Source organism: Rhopalosiphum maidis, chromosome 3 (genome assembly GCF_003676215.2).
Source record: "Rhopalosiphum maidis isolate BTI-1 chromosome 3, ASM367621v3, whole genome shotgun sequence".
Lineage (NCBI taxonomy): Eukaryota > Metazoa > Arthropoda > Insecta > Hemiptera > Aphididae > Rhopalosiphum > Rhopalosiphum maidis.
The window spans coordinates 11,925,898-11,939,595 of record NC_040879.1 but is presented as its reverse complement, the minus strand read 5'-3'; positions in this window follow the sequence as shown (position 1 = coordinate 11,939,595).

The window sequence follows — 13,698 nt, the reverse complement described above, 5'->3', positions numbered from 1 at the left end:
TTACAAATGTCTGTAGCATAATGCACAAAATTACAAAATCAACAGCCGTATACACTTTATCAGTCTTTATATGCTACAAAACAAAAAACAGGAATGGATATATTAACTTATTCCAAGGAAGTAGAAGCTCTCCAAAATACAATTATTGAACAAGAAACAATGGGATGTACAATAGAAGTAGCACAAGCACTCGAGAGAACAATAAAAAGACAAGCCCTACAGGTATTTATTGAAGGTTTAGGAGATTTAAAAAAATTATATAAAAGCCAGACATCCAGATTCTCTTTTTAACGCTATTCAAGCGGCTGGGGAAGAAGAGATAGTAAGGAAATCATCAGAGGAATCCAAAAAATGATATAAGCCAGCAGCGACCTCAAAAACCCAGCCAGGAGTATGTAATGTTTTCAAAAAACCTGGGCATTGGGCATTTCAGCATTCATTTGACTATGGTAGTCGGCGGTATTTCCTGTATTACTACGGAATACTAGTTTTGACCCTTGAATAAACCCGTAACGAGCACATCCAGCGTGACACACGATAAGCCGACCTCCTTTTCAGGTAGGAACTTTCAAACCTTCAGTGCTACATTCATTTTGCCATATTATTGACTTCGAATGGTTATGGTTGACCATGTTTCGTCGATTTAAACGATAGGGCGATCATCTTTTACCAGCGTACAAATGTCTCGAAGAAATTTACATCGAAGTGCAACGATGTCATTTCTCTGTATTAAAAATTTTCGGCCGTCATTACACTTTTTATAAGAAAATTTCAAATTCTTCAACAGATTTCGCACCGAACGTAAGCAACCAGAATAATCGATTTTCTGTTTTAAATACTTTAATATTAAATTCGCGGTTGGGTACTCACCTCGATCGCAGAACTCGTGCACCGTTCTTCTAACGACATCTGAATCAAAATCGTTCAGCTCTGATACAATTTTCGCACGTTTGTAGCCTTTGCGTGGAGATTTGAATGATAAAACTGACTTTGATTCATCGGGTTTATCTTCTGAATGTTTTGCTTCAAAACAAATACGTCTGACAGTGCGTTCTGACAATCCACAAGCTTCGCCGGTACGTATTTAAGCTTGTTTAAAGAAATCGGCAGTTAAATCCGGTTTTGATGACAGTTCTTTTAAAAATTTATAAACATTATAAACAATTTATTTACTCTGGCTGCGTATATCACTATTATTTATAGACATTTTTAATAGATCTTTGTACAAAAATGTATTCAAACACAAGAAAAAAACAAATATTCACAAAACTGATTTCAAAAACGTAGGTACAACACACCGTCTGTTACAAATGTCTGTAGCATAATGCACAAAATTACAAAATCAACAGCCGTATACACTTTATCAGTCTTTATATGCTACAAAACAAAAAACAGGAATGGATATATTAACTTATTCCAAGGAAGTAGAAGCTCTCCAAAATACAATTATTGAACAAGAAACAATGGGATGTACAATAGAAGTAGCACAAGCACTCGAGAGAACAATAAAAAGACAAGCCCTACAGGTATTTATTGAAGGTTTAGGAGATTTAAAAAAATTATATAAAAGCCAGACATCCAGATTCTCTTTTTAACGCTATTCAAGCGGCTGGGGAAGAAGAGATAGTAAGGAAATCATCAGAGGAATCCAAAAAATGATATAAGCCAGCAGCGACCTCAAAAACCCAGCCAGGAGTATGTAATGTTTTCAAAAAACCTGGGCATTGGGCATTTCAGCATTCATTTGACTATGGTAGTCGGCGGTATTTCCTGTATTACTACGGAATACTAGTTTTGACCCTTGAATAAACCCGTAACGAGCACATCCAGCGTGACACACGATAAGCCGACCTCCTTTTCAAGTAGGAACTTTCAAACCTTCAGTGCTACATTCATTTTGCCATATTATTGACTTCGAATGGTTATGGTTGACCATGTTTCGTCGATTTAAACGATAGGGCGATCATCTTTTACCAGCGTACAAATGTCTCGAAGAAATTTACATCGAAGTGCAACGATGTCATTTCTCTGTATTAAAAATTTTCGGCCGTCATTACACTTTTTATAAGAAAATTTCAAATTCTTCAACAGATTTCGCACCGAACGTAAGCAACCAGAATAATCGAATTCTGTTTTAAATACTTTAATATTAAATTCGCGGTTGGGTACTCACCTCGATCGCAGAACTCGTGCACCGTTCTTCTAACGACATCTGAATCAAAATCGTTCAGCTCTGATACAATTTTCGCACGTTTGTAGCCTTTGCGTGGAGATTTGAATGATAAAACTGACTTTGATTCATCGGGTTTATCTTCTGAATGTTTTGCTTCAAAACAAATACGTCTGACAGTGCGTTCTGACAATCCACAAGCTTCGCCGGTACGTATTTAAGCTTGTTTAAAGAAATCGGCAGTTAAATCCGGTTTTGATGACAGTTCTTTTAAAAATTTATAAACATTATAAACAATTTATTTACTCTGGCTGCGTATATCACTATTATTTATAGACATTTTTAATAGATCTTTGTACAAAAATGTATTCAAACACAAGAAAAAAACAAATATTCACAAAACTGATTTCAAAAACGTAGGTACAACACACCGTCTGTTACAAATGTCTGTAGCATAATGCACAAAATTACAAAATCAACAGCCGTATACACTTTATCAGTCTTTATATGCTACAAAACAAAAAACAGGAATGGATATATTAACTTATTCCAAGGAAGTAGAAGCTCTCCAAAATACAATTATTGAACAAGAAACAATGGGATGTACAATAGAAGTAGCACAAGCACTCGAGAGAACAATAAAAAGACAAGCCCTACAGGTATTTATTGAAGGTTTAGGAGATTTAAAAAAATTATATAAAAGCCAGACATCCAGATTCTCTTTTTAACGCTATTCAAGCGGCTGGGGAAGAAGAGATAGTAAGGAAATCATCAGAGGAATCCAAAAAATGATATAAGCCAGCAGCGACCTCAAAAACCCAGCCAGGAGTATGTAATGTTTTCAAAAAACCTGGGCATTGGGCATTTCAGCATTCATTTGACTATGGTAGTCGGCGGTATTTCCTGTATTACTACGGAATACTAGTTTTGACCCTTGAATAAACCCGTAACGAGCACATCCAGCGTGACACACGATAAGCCGACCTCCTTTTCAGGTAGGAACTTTCAAACCTTCAGTGCTACATTCATTTTGCCATATTATTGACTTCGAATGGTTATGGTTGACCATGTTTCGTCGATTTAAACGATAGGGCGATCATCTTTTACCAGCGTACAAATGTCTCGAAGAAATTTACATCGAAGTGCAACGATGTCATTTCTCTGTATTAAAAATTTTCGGCCGTCATTACACTTTTTATAAGAAAATTTCAAATTCTTCAACAGATTTCGCACCGAACGTAAGCAACCAGAATAATCGATTTTCTGTTTTAAATACTTTAATATTAAATTCGCGGTTGGGTACTCACCTCGATCGCAGAACTCGTGCACCGTTCTTCTAACGACATCTGAATCAAAATCGTTCAGCTCTGATACAATTTTCGCACGTTTGTAGCCTTTGCGTGGAGATTTGAATGATAAAACTGACTTTGATTCATCGGGTTTATCTTCTGAATGTTTTGCTTCAAAACAAATACGTCTGACAGTGCGTTCTGACAATCCACAAGCTTCGCCGGTACGTATTTAAGCTTGTTTAAAGAAATCGGCAGTTAAATCCGGTTTTGATGACAGTTCTTTTAAAAATTTATAAACATTATAAACAATTTATTTACTCTGGCTGCGTATATCACTATTATTTATAGACATTTTTAATAGATCTTTGTACAAAAATGTATTCAAACACAAGAAAAAAACAAATATTCACAAAACTGATTTCAAAAACGTAGGTACAACACACCGTCTGTTACAAATGTCTGTAGCATAATGCACAAAATTACAAAATCAACAGCCGTATACACTTTATCAGTCTTTATATGCTACAAAACAAAAAACAGGAATGGATATATTAACTTATTCCAAGGAAGTAGAAGCTCTCCAAAATACAATTATTGAACAAGAAACAATGGGATGTACAATAGAAGTAGCACAAGCACTCGAGAGAACAATAAAAAGACAAGCCCTACAGGTATTTATTGAAGGTTTAGGAGATTTAAAAAAATTATATAAAAGCCAGACATCCAGATTCTCTTTTTAACGCTATTCAAGCGGCTGGGGAAGAAGAGATAGTAAGGAAATCATCAGAGGAATCCAAAAAATGATATAAGCCAGCAGCGACCTCAAAAACCCAGCCAGGAGTATGTAATGTTTTCAAAAAACCTGGGCATTGGGCATTTCAGCATTCATTTGACTATGGTAGTCGGCGGTATTTCCTGTATTACTACGGAATACTAGTTTTGACCCTTGAATAAACCCGTAACGAGCACATCCAGCGTGACACACGATAAGCCGACCTCCTTTTCAGGTAGGAACTTTCAAACCTTCAGTGCTACATTCATTTTGCCATATTATTGACTTCGAATGGTTATGGTTGACCATGTTTCGTCGATTTAAACGATAGGGCGATCATCTTTTACCAGCGTACAAATGTCTCGAAGAAATTTACATCGAAGTGCAACGATGTCATTTCTCTGTATTAAAAATTTTCGGCCGTCATTACACTTTTTATAAGAAAATTTCAAATTCTTCAACAGATTTCGCACCGAACGTAAGCAACCAGAATAATCGAAATTCTGTTTTAAATACTTTAATATTAAATTCGCGGTTGGGTACTCACCTCGATCGCAGAACTCGTGCACCGTTCTTCTAACGACATCTGAATCAAAATCGTTCAGCTCTGATACAATTTTCGCGCGTTTGTAGCCTTTGCGTGGAGATTTGAATGATAAAACTGACTTTGATTCATCGGGTTTATCTTCTGAATGTTTTGCTTCAAAACAAATACGTCTGACAGTGCGTTCTGACAATCCACAAGCTTCGCCGGTACGTATTTAAGCTTGTTTAAAGAAATCGGCAGTTAAATCCGGTTTTGATGACAGTTCTTTTAAAAATTTATAAACATTATAAACAATTTATTTACTCTGGCTGCGTATATCACTATTATTTATAGACATTTTTAATAGATCTTTGTACAAAAATGTATTCAAACACAAGAAAAAAACAAATATTCACAAAACTGATTTCAAAAACGTAGGTACAACACACCGTCTGTTACAAATGTCTGTAGCATAATGCACAAAATTACAAAATCAACAGCCGTATACACTTTATCAGTCTTTATATGCTACAAAACAAAAAACAGGAATGGATATATTAACTTATTCCAAGGAAGTAGAAGCTCTCCAAATACAATTATTGAACAAGAAACAATGGGATGTACAATAGAAGTAGCACAAGCACTCGAGAGAACAATAAAAAGACAAGCCCTACAGGTATTTATTGAAGGTTTAGGAGATTAAAAAATTATATAAAAGCCAGACATCCAGATTCTCTTTTTAACGTATTCAAGCGGTAAAAGAGGTAGTAAGAAATATAAAGAATCCAAAAAATATAGCCAATGCACGAATTTCAAAAAAGCATGGATGTATTAAATGTTTTACAAAATTTGGGCATTTTATTAATAGCTTCATATTGTATTAGTCTGGCGGTGATTTCCTGTATTACTACGGAATACTAGTTTTGACCCTTGAATAAACCCGTAACGAGCACATCCAGCGTGACACACGATAAGCCGACCTCCTTTTCAGGTAGGAACTTTCAAACCTTCAGTGCTACATTCATTTTGCCATATTATTGACTTCGAATGGTTATGGTTGACCATGTTTCGTCGATTTAAACGATAGGGCGATCATCTTTTACCAGCGTACAAATGTCTCGAAGAAATTTACATCGAAGTGCAACGATGTCATTTCTCTGTATTAAAAATTTTCGGCCGTCATTACACTTTTTATAAGAAAATTTCAAATTCTTCAACAGATTTCGCACCGAACGTAAGCAACCAGAATAATCGAAATTCTGTTTTAAATACTTTAATATTAAATTCGCGGTTGGGTACTCACCTCGATCGCAGAACTCGTGCACCGTTCTTCTAACGACATCTGAATCAAAATCGTTCAGCTCTGATACAATTTTCGCACGTTTGTAGCCTTTGCGTGGAGATTTGAATGATAAAACTGACTTTGATTCATCGGGTTTATCTTCTGAATGTTTTGCTTCAAAACAAATACGTCTGACAGTGCGTTCTGACAATCCACAAGCTTCGCCGGTACGTATTTAAGCTTGTTTAAAGAAATCGGCAGTTAAATCCGGTTTTGATGACAGTTCTTTTAAAAATTTATAAACATTATAAACAATTTATTTACTCTGGCTGCGTATATCACTATTATTTATAGACATTTTTAATAGATCTTTGTACAAAAATGTATTCAAACACAAGAAAAAAACAAATATTCACAAAACTGATTTCAAAAACGTAGGTACAACACACCGTCTGTTACAAATGTCTGTAGCATAATGCACAAAATTACAAAATCAACAGCCGTATACACTTTATCAGTCTTTATATGCTACAAAACAAAAAACAGGAATGGATATATTAACTTATTCCAAGGAAGTAGAAGCTCTCCAAAATACAATTATTGAACAAGAAACAATGGGATGTACAATAGAAGTAGCACAAGCACTCGAGAGAACAATAAAAAGACAAGCCCTACAGGTATTTATTGAAGGTTTAGGAGATTTAAAAAATTATATAAAAGCCAGACATCCAGATTCTCTTTTTAACGCTATTCAAGCGGCTGGGGAAGAAGAGATAGTAAGGAAATCATCAGAGGAATCCAAAAAATGATATAAGCCAGCAGCGACCTCAAAAACCCAGCCAGGAGTATGTAATGTTTTCAAAAAACCTGGGCATTGGGCATTTCAGCATTCATTTGACTATGGTAGTCGGCGGTATTTCCTGTATTACTACGGAATACTAGTTTTGACCCTTGAATAAACCCGTAACGAGCACATCCAGCGTGACACACGATAAGCCGACCTCCTTTTCAAGTAGGAACTTTCAAACCTTCAGTGCTACATTCATTTTGCCATATTATTGACTTCGAATGGTTATGGTTGACCATGTTTCGTCGATTTAAACGATAGGGCGATCATCTTTTACCAGCGTACAAATGTCTCGAAGAAATTTACATCGAAGTGCAACGATGTCATTTCTCTGTATTAAAAATTTTCGGCCGTCATTACACTTTTTATAAGAAAATTTCAAATTCTTCAACAGATTTCGCACCGAACGTAAGCAACCAGAATAATCGAAATTCTGTTTTAAATACTTTAATATTAAATTCGCGGTTGGGTACTCACCTCGATCGCAGAACTCGTGCACCGTTCTTCTAACGACATCTGAATCAAAATCGTTCAGCTCTGATACAATTTCGCACGTTTGTAGCCTTTGCGTGGAGATTTGAATGATAAAAACTGACTTTGATTCATCGGGTTTATTCTGAATGTTTTGCTTCAAAACAAATACGTCTGACAGTGCGTTCTGACAATCCACAAGCTTCGCCGGTACGTATTTAAGCTTGTTTTTAAAGAAATCGGCAGTTAAATCCGGTTTTGATGACAGTTCTTTTAAAAATTTATAAACATTATAAACAATTTATTTACTCTGGCTGCGTATATCACTATTATTTATAGACATTTTTAATAGATTTTGTACAAAAATGTATTCAAACACAAGAAAAAAACAAATATTCACAAAACTGATTTCAAAAACGTAGGTACAACACACCGTCTGTTACAAATGTCTGTAGCATAATGCACAAAATTACAAAATCAACAGCCGTATACACTTTATCAGTCTTTATATGCTACAAAACAAAAAACAGGAATGGATATATTAACTTATTCCAAGGAAGTAGAAGCTCTCCAAAATACAATTATTGAACAAGAAACAATGGATGTACAATAGAAGTAGCACAAGCACTCGAGAGAACAATAAAAAGACAAGCCCTACAGGTATTTATTGAAGGTTTAGGAGATTTAAAAAAATTATATAAAAGCCAGACATCCAGATTCTCTTTTTAACGCTATTCAAGCGGCTGGGGAAGAAGAGATAGTAAGGAAATCATCACAGAGGAATCCAAAAAATGATATAAGCCAGCAGCGACCTCAAAAACCCAGCCAGGAGTATGTAATGTTTTCAAAAAACCTGGGCATTGGGCATTTCAGCATTCATTTGACTATGGTAGTCGGCGGTATTTCCTGTATTACTACGGAATACTAGTTTTGACCCTTGAATAAACCCGTAACGAGCACATCCAGCGTGACACACGATAAGCCGACCTCCTTTTCAAGTAGGAACTTTCAAACCTTCAGTGCTACATTCATTTTGCCATATTATTGACTTCGAATGGTTATGGTGACCATGTTTCGTCGATTTAAACGATAGGGCGATCATCTTTTACCAGCGTACAAATGTCTCGAGAAATTTACATCGAAGTGCAACGATGTCATTTCTCTGTATTAAAAATTTTCGGCCGTCATTACACTTTTTATAAGAAAATTTCAAATTCTTCAACAGATTTCGCACCGAACGTAAGCAACCAGAATAATCGAAATTCTGTTTTAAATACTTTAATTATAAATTCGCGGTTGGGTACTCACCTCGATCGCAGAACTCGTGCACCGTTCTTCTAACGACATCTGAATCAAAATCGTTCAGCTCTGATACAATTTTCGCACGTTTGTAGCCTTTGCGTGGAGATTTGAATGATAAAAACTGACTTTGATTCATCGGGTTTATCTTCTGAATGTTTTGCTTCAAAACAAATACGTCTGACAGTGCGTTCTGACAATCCACAAGCTTCGCCGGTACGTATTTAAGCTTGTTTAAAGAATCGGCAGTTAAATCCGGGTTTTGATGACAGTTCTTTTAAAATTTATAAACATTATAAACAATTTATTTACTCTGGCTGCGTATATCACTATTATTTATAGACATTTTTAATAGATCTTTGTACAAAAATGTATTCAAACACAAGAAAAAACAAATATTCACAAAACTGATTTCAAAAACGTAGGTACAACACACCGTCTGTTACAAATGTCTGTAGCATAATGCACAAAATTACAAAATCAACAGCCGTATACACTTTATCAGTCTTTATATGCTACAAAACAAAAAACAGGAATGGATATATTAACTTATTCCAAGGAAGTAGAAGCTCTCCAAAATACAATTATTGAACAAGAAACAATGGGATGTACAATAGAAGTAGCACAAGCACTCGAGAGAACAAAAAAAGACAAGCCCTACAGGTATTTATTGAAGGTTTAGGAGATTTAAAAAAATATATAAAAGCCAGACATCCAGATTCTCTTTTTAACGCTATTCAAGCGGCTGGGGAAGAAGAGATAGTAAGGAAATCATCAGAGGAATCCAAAAAATGATATAAGCCAGCAGCGACCTCAAAACCCCAGCCAGGAGTATGTAATGTTTTCAAAAAACCTGGGCATTGGGCATTTCAGCATTCATTTGACTATGGTAGTCGGCGGTATTTCCTGTATTACTACGGAATACTAGTTTGACCCTTGAATAAACCCGTAACGAGCACATCCAGCGTGACACACGATAAGCCGACCTCCTTTTCAGGTAGGAACTTTCAAACCTTCAGTGCTACATTCATTTTGCCATATTATTGACTTCGAATGGTTATGGTTGACCATGTTTCGTCGATTTAAACGATAGGGCGATCATCTTTTACCAGCGTACAAATGTCTCGAAGAAATTTACATCGAAGTGCAACGATGTCATTTCTCTGTATTAAAAATTTTCGGCCGTCATTACACTTTTATAAGAAAATTTCAATTCTTCAACAGATTTCGCACCGAACGTAAGCAACCAGAATAATCGGATTCTGTTTTAAATACTTTAATATTAAATTCGCGGTTGGGTACTCACCTCGATCGCAGAACTCGTGCACCGTTCTTCTAACGACATCTGAATCAAAATCGTTCAGCTCTGATACAATTTTCGCGCGTTTGTAGCCTTTGCGTGGAGATTTGAATGATAAAACTGACTTGATTCATCGGGTTTATCTTCTGAATATTTTGCTTCAAAACAAATACGTCTGACAGTGCGTTCTGACAATCCACAGGACGGTGTGTTTGTACCTACGTTTTTGAAATCAGTTTTGTGAATTTTTGGTTTTTCTTGTGTTTGAATACATTTTGTACAAAGATCTATTAAAAATGTCTATAAATAATAGTGATATACGCAGCCAGAGTAAATAAATTGTTTATAATGTTTATAAATTTTTAAAAGAACTGTCATCAAAACCGGATTTAACTGCCGATTTCTTTAAACAAGCTTAAATACGTATCGGCGAAGCTTGTGGATTGTCAGAACGCACTGTCAGACGTATTTGTTTTGAAGCAAAACATTCAGAAGATAAACCCGATGAATCAAAGTCAGTTTTATCATTCAAATCTCCACGCAAAGGCTACAAACGTGCGAAAATTGTATCAGAGCTGAACGATTTTGATTCAGATGTCGTTAGAAGAACGGTGCACGAGTTCTGCGATCGAGGTGAGTACCCAACCGCGAATTTAATATTAAAGTATTTAAAACAGAAAATCGATTATTCTGGTTGCTTACGTTCGGTGCGAAATCTGTTGAAGAATTTGAAATTTTCTTATAAAAAGTGTAATGACGGCCGAAAATTTTTAATACAGAGAAATGACATCGTTGCACTTCGATGTAAATTTCTTCGAGACATTTGTACGCTGGTAAAAGATGATCGCCCTATCGTTTAAATCGACGAAACATGGGTCAACCATAACCATACGAAGTCAATAATATGGCAAAATGAATGTAGCACTGAAGGTTTGAAAGTTCCTACCTGAAAAGGAGGTCGGCTTATCGTGTGTCACGCTGGATGTGCTCGTTACGGGTTTATTCAAGGGTCAATACTAGTATTCCGTAGTAATACAGGAAATACCGCCGACTACCATAGTCAAATGAATGCTGAAATGCCCAATGCCCAGGTTTTTTGAAAACATTACATACTCCTGGCTGGGTTTTTGAGGTCGCTGCTGGCTTATGTCATTTTTTGGATTCCTCTGATGATTTCCTTACTATCTCTTCTTCCCCAGCCGCTTGAATAGCGTTAAAAAGAGAATCTGGATGTCTGGCTTTTATATAATTTTTTTAAATCTCCTAAACCTTCAATAAATACCTGTAGGGCTTGTCTTTTTATTGTTCTCTCGAGTGCTTGTGCTACTTCTATTGTACATCCCATTGTTTCTTGTTCAATAATTGTATTTTGGAGAGCCTCTACTTCCTTGGAATAGGTTAATATATCCATTCCTGTTTTTTGTTTTGTAGCATATAAAGACTGATAAAGTGTATACGGCTGTTGAGTTTGTATTTTTGTGCATTATGCTACAGACATTTGTAACAGACGGTGTGTTGTACCTACGTTTTTGAAATCAGTTTTGTGAATTTTTGTTTTTTTCTTGTGTTTGAATACATTTTTGTACAAAGATCTATTAAAAATGTCTATAAATAATAGTGATATACGCAGCCAGAGTAAATAAATTGTTTATAATGTTTATAAATTTTTAAAAGAACTGTCATCAAAACCGGATTTAACTGCCGATTTCTTTAAACAAGCTTAAATACGTATCGGCGAAGCTTGTGGATTGTCAGAACGCACTGTCAGACGTATTTGTTTTGAAGCAAAACATTCAGAAGATAAACCCGATGAATCAAAGTCAGTTTTATCATTCAAATCTCCACGCAAAGGCTACAAACGTGCGAAAATTGTATCAGAGCTGAACGATTTTGATTCAGATGTCGTTAGAAGAACGGTGCACGAGTTCTGCGATCGAGGTGAGTACCCAACCGCGAATTTAATATTAAAGTATTTAAAACAGAAAATCGATTATTCTGGTTGCTTACGTTCGGTGCGAAATCTGTTGAAGAATTTGAAATTTTCTTATAAAAAGTGTAATGACGGCCGAAAATTTTTAATACAGAGAAATGACATCGTTGCACTTCGATGTAAATTTCTTCGAGACATTTGTACGCTGGTAAAAGATGATCGCCCTATCGTTTAAATCGACGAAACATGGGTCAACCATAACCATACGAAGTCAATAATATGGCAAAATGAATGTAGCACTGAAGGTTTGAAAGTTCCTACCTGAAAAGGAGGTCGGCTTATCGTGTGTCACGCTGGATGTGCTCGTTACGGGTTTATTCAAGGGTCAATACTAGTATTCCGTAGTAATACAGGAAATACCGCCGACTACCATAGTCAAATGAATGCTGAAATGCCCAATGCCCAGGTTTTTTGAAAACATTACATACTCCTGGCTGGGTTTTTGAGGTCGCTGCTGGCTTATGTCATTTTTTGGATTCCTCTGATGATTTCCTTACTATCTCTTCTTCCCCAGCCGCTTGAATAGCGTTAAAAAGAGAATCTGGATGTCTGGCTTTTATATAATTTTTTTAAATCTCCTAAACCTTCAATAAATACCTGTAGGGCTTGTCTTTTTATTGTTCTCTCGAGTGCTTGTGCTACTTCTATTGTACATCCCATTGTTTCTTGTTCAATAATTGTATTTTGGAGAGCCTCTACTTCCTTGGAATAGGTTAATATATCCATTCCTGTTTTTTGTTTTGTAGCATATAAAGACTGATAAAGTGTATACGGCTGTTGAGTTTGTATTTTTGTGCATTATGCTACAGACATTTGTAACAGACGGTGTGTTGTACCTACGTTTTTGAAATCAGTTTTGTGAATTTTTGTTTTTTTCTTGTGTTTGAATACATTTTTGTACAAAGATCTATTAAAAATGTCTATAAATAATAGTGATATACGCAGCCAGAGTAAATAAATTGTTTATAATGTTTATAAATTTTTAAAAGAACTGTCATCAAAACCGGATTTAACTGCCGATTTCATTAAACAAGCTTAAATACGTATCGGCGAAGCTTGTGGATTGTCAGAACGCACTGTCAGACGTATTTGTTTTGAAGCAAAACATTCAGAAGATAAACCCGATGAATCAAAGTCAGTTTTATCATTCAAATCTCCACGCAAAGGCTACAAACGTGCGAAAATTGTATCAGAGCTGAACGATTTTGATTCAGATGTCGTTAGAAGAACGGTGCACGAGTTCTGCGATCGAGGTGAGTACCCAACCGCGAATTTAATATTAAAGTATTTAAAACAGAAAATCGATTATTCTGGTTGCTTACGTTCGGTGCGAAATCTGTTGAAGAATTTGAAATTTTCTTATAAAAAGTGTAATGACGGCCGAAAATTTTTAATACAGAGAAATGACATCGTTGCACTTCGATGTAAATTTCTTCGAGACATTTGTACGCTGGTAAAAGATGATCGCCCTATCGTTTAAATCGACGAAACATGGGTCAACCATAACCATACGAAGTCAATAATATGGCAAAATGAATGTAGCACTGAAGGTTTGAAAGTTCCTACCTGAAAAGGAGGTCGGCTTATCGTGTGTCACGCTGGATGTGCTCGTTACGGGTTTATTCAAGGGTCAATACTAGTATTCCGTAGTAATACAGGAAATACCGCCGACTACCATAGTCAAATGAATGCTGAAATGCCCAATGCCCAGGTTTTTTGAAAACATTACATACTCCTGGCTGGGTTTTT